Source organism: Lutra lutra, chromosome 6 (genome assembly GCF_902655055.1).
Source record: "Lutra lutra chromosome 6, mLutLut1.2, whole genome shotgun sequence".
NCBI classification, from domain to species: domain Eukaryota; kingdom Metazoa; phylum Chordata; class Mammalia; order Carnivora; family Mustelidae; genus Lutra; species Lutra lutra.
Window position 1 is genome coordinate 68,053,598 of NC_062283.1, and position 16,470 is coordinate 68,070,067.

Below are 16,470 nucleotides of genomic sequence, written 5' to 3' on the forward strand. Positions count from 1 at the left end.
CAGGCTCCCTGCTGAGCAGAGAGCCCGATGCGGGACTCGATCCCAGGACCCTGAGATCATGACCTGAGCCGAAGGCAGCGGCTTAACCCACTGAGCCACCCAGGCGCCCAGAATGCCTATAATTTTAAAAAAAATCTCATAATACTAAGTGTGGTGAAGATACAAAGCAACTGAGACTCTTATATGTTGCTGGTGGGTGTACAAAATGGCACAAGCAATCTCAATAAGTTTCATTTGGCAGTTTGGCAGAATCTTATAAATTTAATATATATACACACCTTATTACCCAGCAGTCACACTTATCTATTTACCCTATGTAAATGAATCTTTCTTTGTAAGACTTTATGTTTAAGTAATCTCTACATCCTACATGGGACTTGAGCTCACAACCCCAGGATCAAGAGTCACATACTCTAACGACTGAGCCATCAAGGCACCCCTGTATAAAGGAATCTTATGTTCACACAAAAACCAAATACAAATGTTTATATAGTGAGTAGCTCTATTCATGATTGTTAAAATATGGAAAGAACTGAGGTGCTCTTCAAGGAGGATGGGTAAACAATCTATGATATATCAATATAAAAGAATGCCATGCAAACAATAAAAAAGAACTATTGATGTAGGGAACAACATGAAAGAATTTTAAATGCTGAGTAAAAGAACCCAGACTCCAGTGATTACATACTGTATGATTCCATCTACATAAACTTCTGGAAAAGAAAAAACTATAGGGATAAAGAAAAGATAGGTGATTGTTAGGAGTTAGGAATGGAAGGGGGTGGGGAGCAAGGTTTGACCATAAAACAAAATGGGATCCATGAGGGACTATTTAGGATGATGAAACTATTTTATATGCTGATTGTGGTGGTGGTTACGCAGATCTACATGGGTTAATACTTATAGGACCATACACCAAAGACCCAATTTGACTATATGTTGTTAGTTATCAAGAACACACAAATTCAAACCATAATGAGGGGTGCCTGGGTGGCTCAGTCAGTTGGGTATCTGACTTTTGGTTTTGGCGAGGTCATGATGTCAGGATCATCAGGTAGAGCTCCTGATGGGCTCCATGCTCAGCAGGGAGTCTGTTTCCTCTCTCTCACCCTCTGCCCCTCCCCCCACTCGTGAACTCTCTTAAATAAATACAATCTTATAAAAAAAAAAGATTCTCTCTCTCCCTTGCCTTCTGCCTCTCCCCCTCTAAAAAAAACAAAAACAAAACAAAACAAAAACCGAGATGCTTGGGCGGCTTGGTTGGTTAAGTGTCGGTCTTTGGTTCAGGTCATGATCCCAGGATCCTGAGATTGAGTCCCGCTTTGGGCTCCTTGCTCGGTGGGGTGGCTACTTCTCCCTCTACCTGCCACTCCCCCTGTTTGTGCTCACTCACTCTCTCTCTGACAAATAAATAAAATCTTTAAAAAACAACAACAACAAAAACGATAATGAAACACCACTTTACACCCACTTTAAAGCCACTAGAATGGCTAAAGTTAAATATATGGCACAGACAGAACCAAATGTTGACAAGGATATGGAGCAACCAGGACTCTCATACATTGCTGTGGCAATTTCTCATGAAGTTAGACATAACTTATTCTATGACCCAGCCATTTCACCTCTAGGTATTACAAGAGAAATAAAAAGATATGCACATGAAAAGGCTTGTATATGAATGTGCATAGCAGCTATATTGGTAATCACCTCAAACATAAAATACTATGCAAAAGAAGCCAAGCAGTTGAAGTTCAAGAGGAGTTGAAACTAATCAATGGTGTTATCAGAACAGTGATTGGCTCTAGAACAGAAGAACTGACTGAAAAGGGGTGTGAAGGAACTTTCTAAGGTGCTAGAAATATTTTACATTTTGATTGAACTGGTGGTCACACAGAGATATACATTGTCAAAATTCATAAACTGTCCACACTTAGTGCTATGATTTAACTGGATATAAAATTTATCTCCATAAAAAAAATACCATATATATCATACACAACATATATATGTAAGTCAGTGAGAAAGCTGTTATCCAGCTTAAATAAGAAAACTGAATTGCGAGCTGGTCTTTACACTCATGTTTTGTTGAACATTCAATCAATTTTTAATTTTTGTTTTGATGGTCAGATATGTTGAAAATCCCCACTTGAAGATTCATAAAGATGTATTGCTACAAATGGAATTAAAGTTTCTAGAGTGTTTTTTAAAATCAAGGCAAGAATAATCCTATCTCAAGGAATACTAGAATTCTTCAAGTGTGTTTGAGTTAAATTTCAATTATTTTTTTGGTCTAAGATCAATGAATTCATCTTCAGTTAGGTCAACATCTTAACATCTTTGATTCAGCTTATATAAGAAAGAAATGGATTGCATATCTATGGTTCAATTTAGGAGCCATCAAGGTAGAAATAACTTTTGAAGGACTTCTGAAGTGTTCCAGAAATTTGCAGATTTCTCTTTCCAAAGAAATTGCCAGAATTTTGTACAACTCCATCTTAGACAAGCACGTCCTCCAGTTTCTTCTTTAGCAATTACTTAACCAGGTATGTTTTAAATTTTTTAGGAAGCCTCTGTATTGTTGACTTTATAGCATTGAATTGAAAGGTTTCATTCACGTGGTTAAAAGTAGATGCCAGGGGGCACCTGGGTGGCTCAGTGGGTTAAGCCGCTGCCTTCGGCTCAGGTCATGATCTCAGGGTCCTGGGATCGAGTCCCGCATTGGGCTCTCTGCTCAGCGGGGAGCCTGCTTCCCTCTCTCTCTCTCTCTCTCCCTGCCTCTCCATCTGCTTGTGATCTCTCTCTGTCAAATAAATAAATAAAATCTTTAAAAAAAAAAAAAGTAGATGCCAGGTAAGCCAATACATAGATAAAATTCTTTTTCTCGTGTTCCAAGGGTAGATTTTTTTCCTCTCTTTTTAAAATTTCAATTAAATTAAAACTTCTGCCCTTACAAGGGGGGAAAGAAAAAGGAGAGAGGGAAAGAAACCATAAGAGACTCTTTAAGGATCCAGAACAAACTGAGGGTTGATGGAGGAAGGTGGGTGGGGGATGGGCTAGATGGGGGATGGGTATTAAAGAGGGCACTTGTGATGGGCTCTGGGATTGTATGTAAATGATGAATCACCAAATTCTACTGAAACCAATATTGCACTGTATGTTAACTAACTAAAATTTAAATCAAAATTTAAAAGAAACAAAAACAAAAAACTTCTGCTCTTAGTTCAAAAAAGCACTTGAGCGGCATATTCTCATGAAGGCCAGTGAATTTCTCTCTGGTAGAGAAAGAATTCATCTTTCGCTCTCATCTTTATAGCAAATTTTAAAATGCATTTGACTCAAAGATCTGCCTCTGACCAAGTTGGTGACATTTAGGGCTACGGACAAAACTTCTTTTTCAGGGTTGTGAGAAAAATCTTGTTGTCAGTGTATGTCTGCATAAAAAAGACAATGAGGGATGTGAAAAGTTTCCTTTCTCCTGAGAGTAGCAAAATTAGATGCATTAGCAAGCATCTCACGGCCTCCATCTGTGCAGAAAGTGAAGGTTTTCTTTCCCAAGTTTTATTTGGCAAAAATATTTTTACCATTCTCAAAATGTCCAAAGCCTTTAGAGCTTCCAGAAGGACTCACAAAATAAGAATTCTTCCTTGATGGTACCCGCATGTGTACAGTAAACAGAGAGGGAGCTGGCTGTACTGAGAAATATCTGTGGAGAGACACCAACTCATTTATATGCCCTTCCAGGCTGGACGCATGTGAGATGCTCTTTGAATTTTGCTGACATTCTACCTCAATTCACATTAAATTGTATGCATATACTTGCCCCACTCTGGCCTTTGTGTTCCAACACATTCAAAACACAAGTAAGAAATATAATACGTGGTCTTCATCATCTGTCCTTTTCTTTGACATTTCATTTTAAATTGGGTTTGTCAAAACTAACAAAAATAAAGCTAAAATAAAAAATTTGATCTACTGGGGCGCCTGGGTGGCTCAGTGGGTTAAGCCGCTGTCTTCGGCTCAGGTCATGATCTCGGAGTCCTGGGATCGAGCCCCGCATCGGGCTCTCTGCTCTCTCGGGGAGCCTGCTTCCATCTCTCTTTGCCTGCCTCTCTGCCTGCTTGTGATCTCGCTGTCCAAAAAAAAAAAAAAAAAAAAAAAAAATTGATCTACTTTGCTTCCTCTTTTTAAATTTTGAAATAATTTAAGACTTATAAGAAACTTTCAAGAATAATACAAAGAGGGGCACCTGGGTGGCTCAGTGGGTTGAAGCCTCTGCCTTTGGCTCCAGTCATGATCTCAGGGTCCTGGGATCGAGCCCGGCATCGGGCTTTCTGCTCAGGAGGGAGCCTACTTTCTCCTCTCTCTCTCTCTGCCTGCCTCTCTGCCTGCTTGTGATCTCTGTCTGTCAAATAAATAAATAAAATCTTTAAAAAAAAAGAATAATACAAAGAATTGCCATAGACCTTGGACTATATTCCCCAATTGTTCACATTTTACCACGTTTAGTTTATCATTCTCTCTATATATATTTGACTCCTATACTTCTTTTTATACATATGTAGTTTTCTCTTTCATCGTTTCATACAAAAATACATACACATTTATCTCTATGGAAATGTGTATTTTTTTTGAACCATTTGAAAGTAAGTTGCAGACACAATACCTCTTTATCCCTAAATATTAAAGTATTTATTTCATAAGAATACAGGTAATCTTTTACTTAACTGGAGTATAATGATCAAAATCAGTAAGTTACCATTGATATGCTACTTTAATCTACAGACCTTATTTATATTTCACCAATTGTCCCATAATGTCCTTTATAGTAAATAATAATTTTGGGGGGTGAATTAAAAAAATGTGCTCTACACACATACACACACACACACACACACACACACACACACACACACAGGATGGAATGAGGAAATCCTGTCATTTGCAACAACATGGATGAACCTGGAGGGCATTATGCTAAATGAAATAAGCCAAAGGGGTGCCTGGGTGGCTCAGTTGGTTAAGCAACTACCTCCCACTCCAGCATGATCCTGGAGTCCCAGGATCGAGTCCCCCTTCTCATGCTCTCTCTCTCTCTTTCTCCCTCTCCCTCTCTCAAATAAATAAATAAAATCTTAGGGAAAAAAAAAAAAGAAAGAAGCCAGGCAGAGAAAGACAAATAGTACAGGTTATCACTTATGTGGGGAATCTGAAAGAAAGGGGGAAAAAACACTCATAAAAACGGGGAGTAGAAAAGTGATTGTCAGGGCCTGGGAGGTGGGAGGGAGAGGGAGAGGTTGCTAAAATGATAGAAATTGTCAGTTATAAGATGGATAAGTTCTGATGATCTATTGTACAGGATGGTGACTATACTGGATAATATTGTATTGTATAATTGGAATTACTAAAAGAGTAGAACTTAAATGTTCTCACAAAATAAAAGGTAAATATGTGAGGTGATGGATGTGTTAATTATGGGGGAATCCATTCACAATGTATATTTATATCAAATCATCACATCATATACTTTAAATATCTTGTGATTTTATTTGTCAATCATACCTCAGGAAAGTTGGAAAAAAAAAAAAACTTTCTGGTCCAATCCAGGATCATTTGTCAAATTATATGATGTCACTTTAGTCCTCTTTAATCTGGAACAGTTCCTAAATCTTTGTCATTCATAATCTTGACATTTTTAAAAAGTTATTTTGTGGAATACTTCTCAGTTGGAATTTGTCTAATGTTTCCTCATGATGCAATTGGAGTTACATACTTCCGACAAGAATACCATAGAAATGTTATGGAATGGTATGGAATGGTGGGGAACATGATGTCAATTTGTATCATTACTAGTGATGGCAACTTTGATCACCTGTTTAAGAGGGTGTCTGTCAAGTTTCTCCACTATAAAGTTACTATTTTTCCCTTTGCAATTAACAAGTATTTGGAAACTATATTGGTGTTCTATTCCTCATCAAACTTTCACTAACCAGTTCTAGCATCTGATGATGACTTGGCTAAATCAACTTTTACTGTGATAGCTACTAAATGGTAACTTTCCTTTTTTTTACGATTTTATTTATTTATTTGGGACAGAGAGAGAGAGAGAGAGAGCATGAGCAAAAAGAGGGGTGAAGGGAGAGGGAGAAGCAGATTCCCTACTGAGCAGGGAGCCAGATGCAGGGCTCAATCCCAGGACCTTGATATTATGACCTGAGCCGAAGGCAGGTGCTTAACAGACTGAGCCACCCAGGCACCCCTAAATGGTGACTTTCTAACTATGTCATTCCTTCTGACTTTAATGGCTGGTATTCTATTGTAAGAAGTTTTCCTTCTCTTTAACGTATGTATGTATGTATGTATATATGTATGTGGTTATAATTGAATTCAGTTATTATGCACTACTGTTATTTATTTATTTATTTATTTATTTTTACTGTTATTTATTTTAAGGCTCCAAGTGACATTTTTGAAACTCAGCTTTTGTATGATTTTTAAGTAAATTGTTTTTCATGAACAAGGGAGAAATAAGTAATTTGTATGTTAAGTAAAATGATGTTCAAGAGATATGTATAAGTTATAAAACAAGGCACATTTTCTACTTGATCTGGTTTTATCACCTTTATGGACTTTTAATGCTCAGAGAGGCATATGGATTATAGCAACAAAGGTCAAGAATTCTATCCTCCCAAGAATCTGGTTTTTGCTCCATATGGTGTTGAATAGCTCTCTGTGACTTCCTAGAAATAATGGTTCTTGGGCGCCTGGGTGGCTCAGTGGGTTAAGCCGCTGCTTTCGGCTCAGGTCATGATCTCAGGGTCCTGGGATCGAGGCCCGCATCGGGCTCTCTGCTCAGCAGGGAGCCTGCTTCCCTCTCTCTCTCTCTCTCTCTGCCTGCCTCTCTGTCTACTTGTGATCTCTCTCTGTCAAATAAATAAATAAAATCTTAAAAAAAAAAAAAGAAATAATGGTTCTTGTTTTTTATATCATTCAGCTTTTTACAAGATTTTTATTATCATATATGTCACATCACACAGTAATACAGTGTTTTAATAATTGTTTTTTATCATCTGTTTTTTATGATAGTTAGGAAATGAGGAAAATATGTTTCTCCTCTTTTAAATTAACCCACATACTAACCATTTCTGGTGTTCCTAATTTCTTCTTGTGGATTTGAGTCATTTTTTGGTGTCATTTCTTTTTGGTCTGAACAAATTCCCTTAGTGTAACTTAAAGGCAGCTCTGCTAGCAATAAATTTTCTGTCTTTATCTAGAAATGTCTTTATGTGACTTTCCTTTTTGAAGGGGAGTTTTGCTGGGTAGAGAATTTTTCATCCAGCCCATTGAATATGTCATCCCGCAGTCTTCTGGCCCCCATTGTTTTGGAAGAGAAGTCAGCCAACAGTGGTATTGAAGCTCTCTGTATGTGATAATTTTTCCCTTCCTGCTTTCAGATTTTTTTCTTTGTATTTCAACAGTTAGAGTATGATGTGTCTCAGAATGGATCTCTTTGCATTAATCTTACTTAAGGTTTGCTACATTCTTGCATATATAGATTCATATTTTCATTGGATTTGGAAAGTTTTTGACAAGTATTTCTTTTAAAAAAGTCTTCTCTTGGGGCACCTGGGTGGCTCAGTCATTAAGTGTCTGCCTTCAGCTTGGGTTATGATCCCAGGGTCCTGGGATCGAGCCCCATAGGGTTCCCTGCTCGGCGGGAAGCCTGCTTCTCCCTCTCTCTGCAGCTCCCCCTGCTTGTGTTCCCTCTCTCACTATGTCTCTCTCTGTCAAATAAATAAATAAAAATCTTAGAAATAAATAAAATTAAAAAAAAAAAAAGTCTTCCCTTTTAGCTCTCTCCCCTCCTTTCCTTCTTTGGATACAAACATTAGGTATATGTTGGCAATCTTGATGTTGTCCCACAGGTCTCAGAGCACTATTTTTTTTTCTTCAATTTTTTTCAATCTTCAGATTAGGTAATTTTTTTAAAAGATTTTATTTATTTCCTTGAGAGAGAGAGAGAGCGCGCAACAGAGAGAGCACAAGCTGGCGGAGGGGCTGAGGGAGAGGGAGAAGCAGAATCCCCACTGAGCAGGGAACCCAACATGGGACTCAATCCCAGGACCCTGAGATCATGACCTGAGCAGAAAGCAGATGCTTAACCAAAGGCAGGAGCTTAACTGACTGAGCCACACAGGTGCCCTCCTGTTTTCTTATTTTAAATGTTCAGTATTTTCTAAGGAGAAACAGTATACAAATACCACCTGTACAACATACTGTGTGTTCATGCCTTTATTTAAAAACATAAACAATATACAAAAAGGGAGTTTAAGGGGAAAAGGAAAAGAAAAAAACCTCTGCTACTTACAGAACTTGTTACTGTATACACCTATATCATGTGTTCACAATAATAAATTATCTCAAGAATATTCTGTAACTGTTACCTAAACTATTAGACATGTGTTCAAGTGGCTCATCCACATTTCTAGACTGCGTTCTAGAGGCAGAGTGGCACAATGGCTGGCCAGCACCAGCACACAAATGTAAGTAGATGGAAGACTGTAATCATGTATTCTAGTGGCAGATCTAATGATACTGCACTTCTGAAGTTGAGATAAGTAGAAATAATATTTTGAAATGTCTACAGCAACTTTGATGTGATATGAAATTAGTTATGGTTTCAAGAAACAGACTTCTTTGTTTTTAAGGAACAGATTCTTTTTTTTTTTTAAAGATTTTTGTTTATTTACTTGACAGAGAGAGAGACAGTGAGATTGGGAACATAAGCCGGAGGAGTGGGAGAGGGAAAAGCAGGCCTTCCACCGAGCAGGGAGCCCAATGTGAGGCTCGATCCCAGGACCCTGGGATCATAACTCAAGCCGAAGGCAGATGCCCAACGAATAAACCACCCAGGCGCCCCTAAGTAACAGATTCTTAACTACAGAGGACAAACAGATGGCTACCAGAGGGGAGGAGGGTGAGGGGATGGGAGAAACAGACAATGGGGATTAAGGAGCACTGGGTGATGGGTGGACGTGTTGAATCACTATGTTGTACATGTGAAACAAAATTACACTATATGTTAACTAACTACTTTTAAAATAAAAACTTAAACAAAGAAACAAAAAGAAAGCAAAAACCAAAAAAAGGAAAACAGTTGTGGTTTCTATTGGTGATAAAGTCCTAGATAATCACTATTACTGGGGTTTGTTACCTATTGCATTAGTTTCCCTACTGCTGCATAACAAATTGCCCCCAAATTTAGTAGCTTAAAACAACACTGATTACCTCAAACTGTGTCTAGGGGTTAGGAATCTGGGAGCAGCTTAGCTCAGTGGGTATGGCTTGGAGTTTCTCATGAGGTTGAAATCGAGCAACTGGCCGGGATTACAGCCGTATAAAGGCTTGACTGGGCTGAAAGATCCACGTCCAAGCTCACTCATGTAGCTGTTGGTCAAACCCTCACTTCCCCATGAACACTATGTCATTCTGGGTGGCAATCTGTCCAGCTGAAAAAAATTATAATGCTAGCTTCCTTTGCAGCTAGGTATGACTATGACTAGGTTCTAGCCAATGTGTAAGTAGAAGTTGTTGAGTGGAACCTCTGAAAAGTCTCAAAACTTCCCAGGTAGTTGCTGTCCTGGACTATCAAGCAACCACTAAAGACAGTGAAGGAAAAAGAAAGAGCCTGATGCCTTAATAATAATAGAGCTTCCCTTTAGCTCCCTTCCTATCGAGGGCAAATGGCTCATTTAGGGCCCTGGATTAGCCTAACCTAATTCGGATAGGCTTATGTCATCTCACTTCACCCTCACAAAAACCCTGGGAGGAAATATTTTATTATGCTCATTGTATGGAAAGAAAATCAGAAGATAGATTAGTTGACTTACCGGAGTTCATCTGGGTGGTAAAGGTGTTAGAGTTGGAATTAAAACCCAGGTGTGGGGGTGCCTGGGTGGCTCAGTGGGTTAAAGCCTCTGCCTTCGGCTCAGGTCATGATCCCAGGGTCCTGGGATCGAGCCCCACATCGGGCTCTCTGCTCAGCAGGGAGCCTGTTTCCTCCTCTCTCTCTCTCTGCCTGCCTCTCTGCCTACTTGTGATCTCTGTCTGTCAAATAAATAAATAAAATCTTTAAAAAAAAAAAACCCAGGTGTGTCTGACTCCTTAGCAAGGGCTCATGACCTCCAGAGCACGTGGTTGTTTTGCAACACGGGCAATATAAGTCCTTTACAGTAACAATAAATGACAATAATAGCAAGAGCTCACAGCAGGCATTATGCTACAGGCTACATACTTACCATTTCACTTAATCTTCATAACAACCCCCATGAGGTAGGTATTATTATCCCCACTTTACAGATGAGGAAACTGAGACCTGGAAATTTTAAGTCATTTGCCCATGACTCAAGCAGAAACATAGGTGGCCAAGACAAGATCTCATGTGTACTTTAGAAAGCCACCTTGGGATAAGGAGTGGAAGATGGATTGGAGAGGGAAATAGCAACACCAGGAGCTTACTTAGAAAGCTGTCAAAAGACTTTGAAAAGAGGGGAGGAAAACTGAGCACCTGTGCATTCTGTCCCGAGTCCCAACTTCAAAGATGTGTGGTATGTATGTTCTGAGGAAGCTCCTTATAAGAAAACATCTGTAAGAGGGTAAGGCTAAGGACATGTCTGTCTCTTTGATCCCTGAGCTTTATTTATTTTTTTAAGTAATCTCTATGCCCAATGTGGGGCTCAAACTGACAACCCCAAGATCAAGAGTCTCATGAATCAGCCAGGTGCCCCTCCCTGAGCTTTTAGGGAGTTCCTTCTATTCCCTCTTGTCTCTCATCTCCTTTAGCTTCTGGAATGCCTTCTCTCCCAGTCTCACCCAAAGTTTGTGAGGAAAAAAATGGATAGAAGGGAAGAGATGATAAACCTATTTGCTTTAGGATGTTATGAACTTAAAAGAGAACCCCCAGTGGGTGGGGGGAAAGGAAGCGAAAGGAGTGGTACCATCAATCAGCAGTTCAACCTGTTGTTCATTACTCAGTACAGGCCTTTGAGGGGCCATCTGAATTCTTTAACCAGAGCACTCAGAGTGGGAAATGCCCTCTTATCTGTTAGAAGAGGTAGGGTAACAGGCTAAAGGTCACAGAGTAAGTAAAAAAAAGACTGGAAACTCATACTTTTTTTTTCTTTTTTAAAGATTTTATTTATTTGAGAGAGAGAGAACAATCATGAGCAGGATAGAGGCATAGAGGGAGAAGCAGACTTCCCACTAAGTAAGGAGCCTGATGGGGGACTCAACCCCAGGACACTGGGGTCATGACCTGAGCTGAAGGCAGACGTTTAACTGACGGAGCCACCCAGGTGTCCCAGCTCATACTCTTTTCACCATCACATTTGCTACCTAGACAAATAATGGAACCTGATGTTAACTCAAATCAAAATAAAATGTTTTGGAAGGATATAGGCTAGCTCACAGAACTAAGCCGAGGCTAACCAGGCAGGCTGCGTCGGCTTTCTGACTCAGGCACACTACTTAGAGAAGGAATACGTTGACGGGGTTGAACGGATATTTCAGAAGAGGCTTGGCAGTTATGCAACCAGGAATAATACCCCAAATTCATGCCACAGAACCAGTCTGTTGAACTCACCACTGCCCCTAGCATCTGGGCACACACACCAAAGCTTGCACGGCAAATACCCTTGAACACGGACAGTGCTGAGCACGATTGCCACAACTGTTTCTAGAAACTGTACTCACGAGCCACCGTCTTCCAGAACCACACTTCTGCTGGGCCTGGGTTTTTTGCATCACATTTCCCATTCACACTTTGAGTGGTTCAATTAGTGGATCCCTGTTGTGTACATAGCTCTAGCAGCAAGGAGTTCTGGAAAAGTGAGTATTTGGTATTTTCAGCTTCTTCATGGAGAGGTGGGCCTTGCTTCATAAGGAAGGAAACTAGTTAAAAATAAGAAAGTAGTTGGGCACCTGTGTGACTCTGTCGGTTAAGCGTCCAACTTTTGATCTCAGCTCGGGCCTTGATCTCAGGATTGTGAGTTCAAGGCCTGTGCTGGACTCCATGCTGGGTGTAGAGTCTACCTAGATAGATAGATAGATCGATAGATCGATAAATACATAGATAAATAAACAAATAAAATTAAGTAGTTCAGGTGCTGGACAATCAAAAAGAAGGACAAATGTAGGTGGAACGGTTGCAGGAAAAGGACAGGAACCAAAGATTTTTGTAAGAGCCTTTTAAAATAATGCTTACTTTGTTCCCACTATTGCAGCTGGAGATTAAGGGAGAAAAGAGAGTGGGACATTGAGGATTACATAAGATTATATTCTCAAATATGAAGAGTTCTTATGAATATATTATACTGCAAAGTGGTGCCCCATTGGGTGACCAGTCTCCAAGCAGGGGTGCAGCAAGAGGCAGAAGCACAGTGACACCCCCTTCCCTCCCCTGGGAGGAGTGGCACAGGTGCACACCACAGGAGTCTATAAAGTTAGGAGTTACATGCCTGAGATAAAAATGCTCTATCATGGGATGCCTGGGTGGCTCAGTTGGTTGGGCATCTGCCTTCAGCTCAGGTCATGATCCCGGGGTCCTGGGATTGAGCCCTCCATTGGGCTCCCTGCTGGGCAGGAGGCCTGTTCCTCTCTCTCCCACTCCCCCCAATTGTATTCCCTCTCTCACTGTCTCTCCACTGTCAAATAAATAAAATCATTAAAAAACAAACAAACAAACAAACAAAAACAAAACTGCTGTATCATGGGCTGGCTAAATACAGTCTAGACAGAAACCAAGGAGATAAGAGTGATTGACTGCCTTTCTGTGAGGGCATGCTGAAGGGTGGGGGGGGTGTGAACTTTCAGCTCTGAGGCTAGAGATTGGGCACCGCTGATTTCATCCCTCACATGGGCTCTGGAGCAGTTAAACCTGAGTCTGACCCCCTACAAGGGGTGGCACAACTCCACCCAGGCAAAAACACCTGAGAATCAGTGCAACAGTCCCCTCTCCCAGAAGACCAGCTGGAAATTCCAGTGAATATCAAGTTTCCTGATCAAAAAGAACCGTAAAACTCCAGATCTTGAAGAAAGAAGTATATAGCATTCATGGTCTTTTTTTTATTATTCTTTAGTCCTTCAATTTTATATTTTATTTTCCTTTTCAGCTATTTTCTTACTCTATCTGTTCTTTTTTTAAGTCTTTTTTAATTTTCATTTTTACACTTATGGTTTTATTTTTCATTTTTGGCTTCCTTTCATTATATTCAACTTCATTTTTGTATATATATATATATATATATATATATATATATATATATATATATATGTTTTTCTTTCTTTCCTATTTTGGGATCTAGTTTCTTCTAACAAACAGACCAAAATACACCCAGAATCTAGTTTATTGTTCTGTTCAACTTCTTGTTTGATGTTATTCTCATTTTTCTTTTCTTTTGTTTTTTGTTCTCTTCTGATTTGTGTAGTGTATATTTTTTTGGTGTCATTTTTCCTATTTTTGTATCTCTCTCTCTCACTCTCTTTTAAAGATTTTATTTATTTAGTTGACAGACAGAGATCACAAGTAGGCAGAGAGGCGGGCAGAGGGGGGGGAAGTAGTCTCCCCACTGAGCAGAGAGCCCGACTCAGGGCTCAATCCCAGGACCCTGGGATAATGACCTGAGCCAAAGGCAGAGGCTTTCACCCACTGATCCACTCAGGCGCCCCTCTCTCTCTCTTTTTAAAGACCTTATTTATTTATTGGACAGAGAGAGAGCACACAAGCACAAGCAGAGGGAGCACCAGAGGGAGAGGGAGGAGCAGGTTTCCCACTGAGCAGGGAGCCTGAAACAGGGCTTAATCCCAGGACCCTGAGATCATGACCCGAGCCAAAGGCAGATGCTAAACTGACTGAACCATCTAGGCACCCCTCCCTCTCATTCATCAATTCTTTTCTGGATATAGAGTAAAGATGGAAGAACTTATCTCAGAAAAGGGAACAAAAGGCAGTATTCACTGGAGGGATTTAATCAATATGAATACAAGTAAGATGTTGGAACTAGAATTCAAAACAACAATTATAAAGATAACAGCTTGGCTTGAAAAAAGCATAGAAGACACTAGAAAATCCCTTTCTGGAGAAATAAAAGAACTAAAATCTAATCAGGTCAAAATCAGAAAGCCTATTTCTGATATACAATAAAAAATGAAGGCTCTAACCACTAGAATAAACAAGGCAGAAGAGAGAATCAGTGATATAGAAGACAAAATGATGGAGAATACAGAAGCTGAGAAAAAGAGAGATTAACTACGGATCATAAGGAGAGGATTCGAGAGATCAGCAATACCATAAAGCAAAACAATAATAGAATAATTGGGGTCCTATGGGAAGAGAAAAGACAGAGAGGGGTAGAAGGTTTATTTGAACAAATTATAGCTGAGAACTTCCCTAATCTGAGGAAGGAAATAGGGATTCAAGTCCAGGAGGCACAGAGAACCCCCCTCAAAATCAATAAAAATAGGTGAACACCTTGACATATAATGCTGAAGCCTGCAAACTTCAGGGATAAAGAGAAAATCCTGAAAGCAGCTTGGGACAAAAGGTCCATAGCCTACAAGGGTAGAAACATAAGGCTGACAACAGACCTGTCCACAGAGATGTGGCAGGCCAGAAAGGACTTGCATGATATATTCAGGGTCCTAAATGAGAAAAATGTGCAGCCAAGAATGCTTTGTCCAGCAAGCCTTTCATTCAGAATAGAAGGAGAGATAAAGAGCTTCCAGGACAAACAGAAACTAAAAGAATTTGTGATCACCATATCAGCCCTGCAAGAAATATTAACAGGATCCTTTGATTGAAGAGAGAGCCCCAAAGTACAAAGACCAGAAAGTAACAGAGACAATAAACAGAAACAGTGATTTTACAGTTAATGCAATGGCACTAAAGTCATATCTTTCAATAATTACTGTGAATGTAAATGGACTATATGCTCCAATAAGGGGCACCTGGGTGGCTCTGTTGGTTAAGCATCTGCCTTCAGCCAGATCATAATCCCAGAGTACTGGAACTGAGGCCCATGTCAGGCTCCCTGCTTAGTGGAGAGCCTGCTTCTCCCTTTCCCTCTGCAGTTCCCTCTGCTTGGGCTCTCTCACTATCTCTCTCTCTCTCAAATAAATAAATAAAATTTTTTAAAAAATAAATAAATGCTCCAAAAGGTCAGGAATATGGCAGCAATGTCCACTCTCTATGTTCAACACAGAAAGAAATAAAAAAGAAATAAATGGCTTCCACATTGGCAAAGAAGAGGTGAAACTCTCACTCTTCATGGATGACATGATACTCTTCAAGGATAACCCAAAAGACTCCATCCAAAAATTGTTAGAATCCATACAGGAATTCAGCAAAGTGGCAGGATATAAAATCAATCCACAGAAATCAGTTGCATATCTATACATTAACAATGAGACAGAAGAAAGAGAAGCAAGGAATCAATCCCATTTACAACTGCACCAAAAAAATCATAAAACACCTAGGAATAAACCTAACCAAATAGGCAAAGCATCTGTATTCTGAAAACTATGGAACACTTATAAAAGAAATTGAGGAAAAGACAAAGAAATGGAAAAACATTCCATGCTAATGGCTTGGAAGAACAAATATTGTTAAAATGTCTATGCTACCAGAGCAATCTACACATTCAATGTAGTCCCTACCAAAAAGCATCTACATTTTTCACAGAGCTGGAACAAATAATCCTAAAATTTGTATGGAACCAGAAAAGACTCTGAATAGTCAAAGGAATGTTGAAAAGGAAAACCAAAGCTGGTGGCATCACAATTCCGGACTTCCAAGTGATATTACAAAGATGCAGTCATCAAGACAATATGGTACTGGCACAAAAACAGACACACAGATCAGTGGAATAGAACAGACAGCCCAGAAATGGACTCTCAACTGTATGGTCAACTAATCTTCGACAAAGCAGGAAAGAATATCCAGTAGAAAAAAAGACAGTCTCTTCAACAAATGGTGTTGGGAAAATTAGACAGCCACATGCAGAAGAATGAAACTGGACCACTTTCTTATACCACACACAAAAGTAAACTCAAAATGGGTGAATGATATGTGAGACAAGAATCCATCAAAAACCTAGAGAAGGACACAGACAGCAACCTCTTTGACCTTGGCCCCAGCAACTTTTTACTAGACACGCTGCCAAAGATAAGGGAAACGAAGGCGAAAATGAACTTTTGGTTGGGCGCTCAGGTGGCGCAGTTGGTTAAGAGTCTGCCTTCAGCTTAAGCTGTGGATCTCAGGGTCCTGGGATCAGGTCCCGCATTGGGTCCTGCATCACGCTCCCTGATCAGCAAAGAGTCTGCTTCTCCCTCTTCCCTCTGCCCCTCCCTTCTGCTTGTGCTTGCACACCCTCTCTCTCAAATAAATAAAATCTTTTAAAAAATGAACTATTGAGGGCG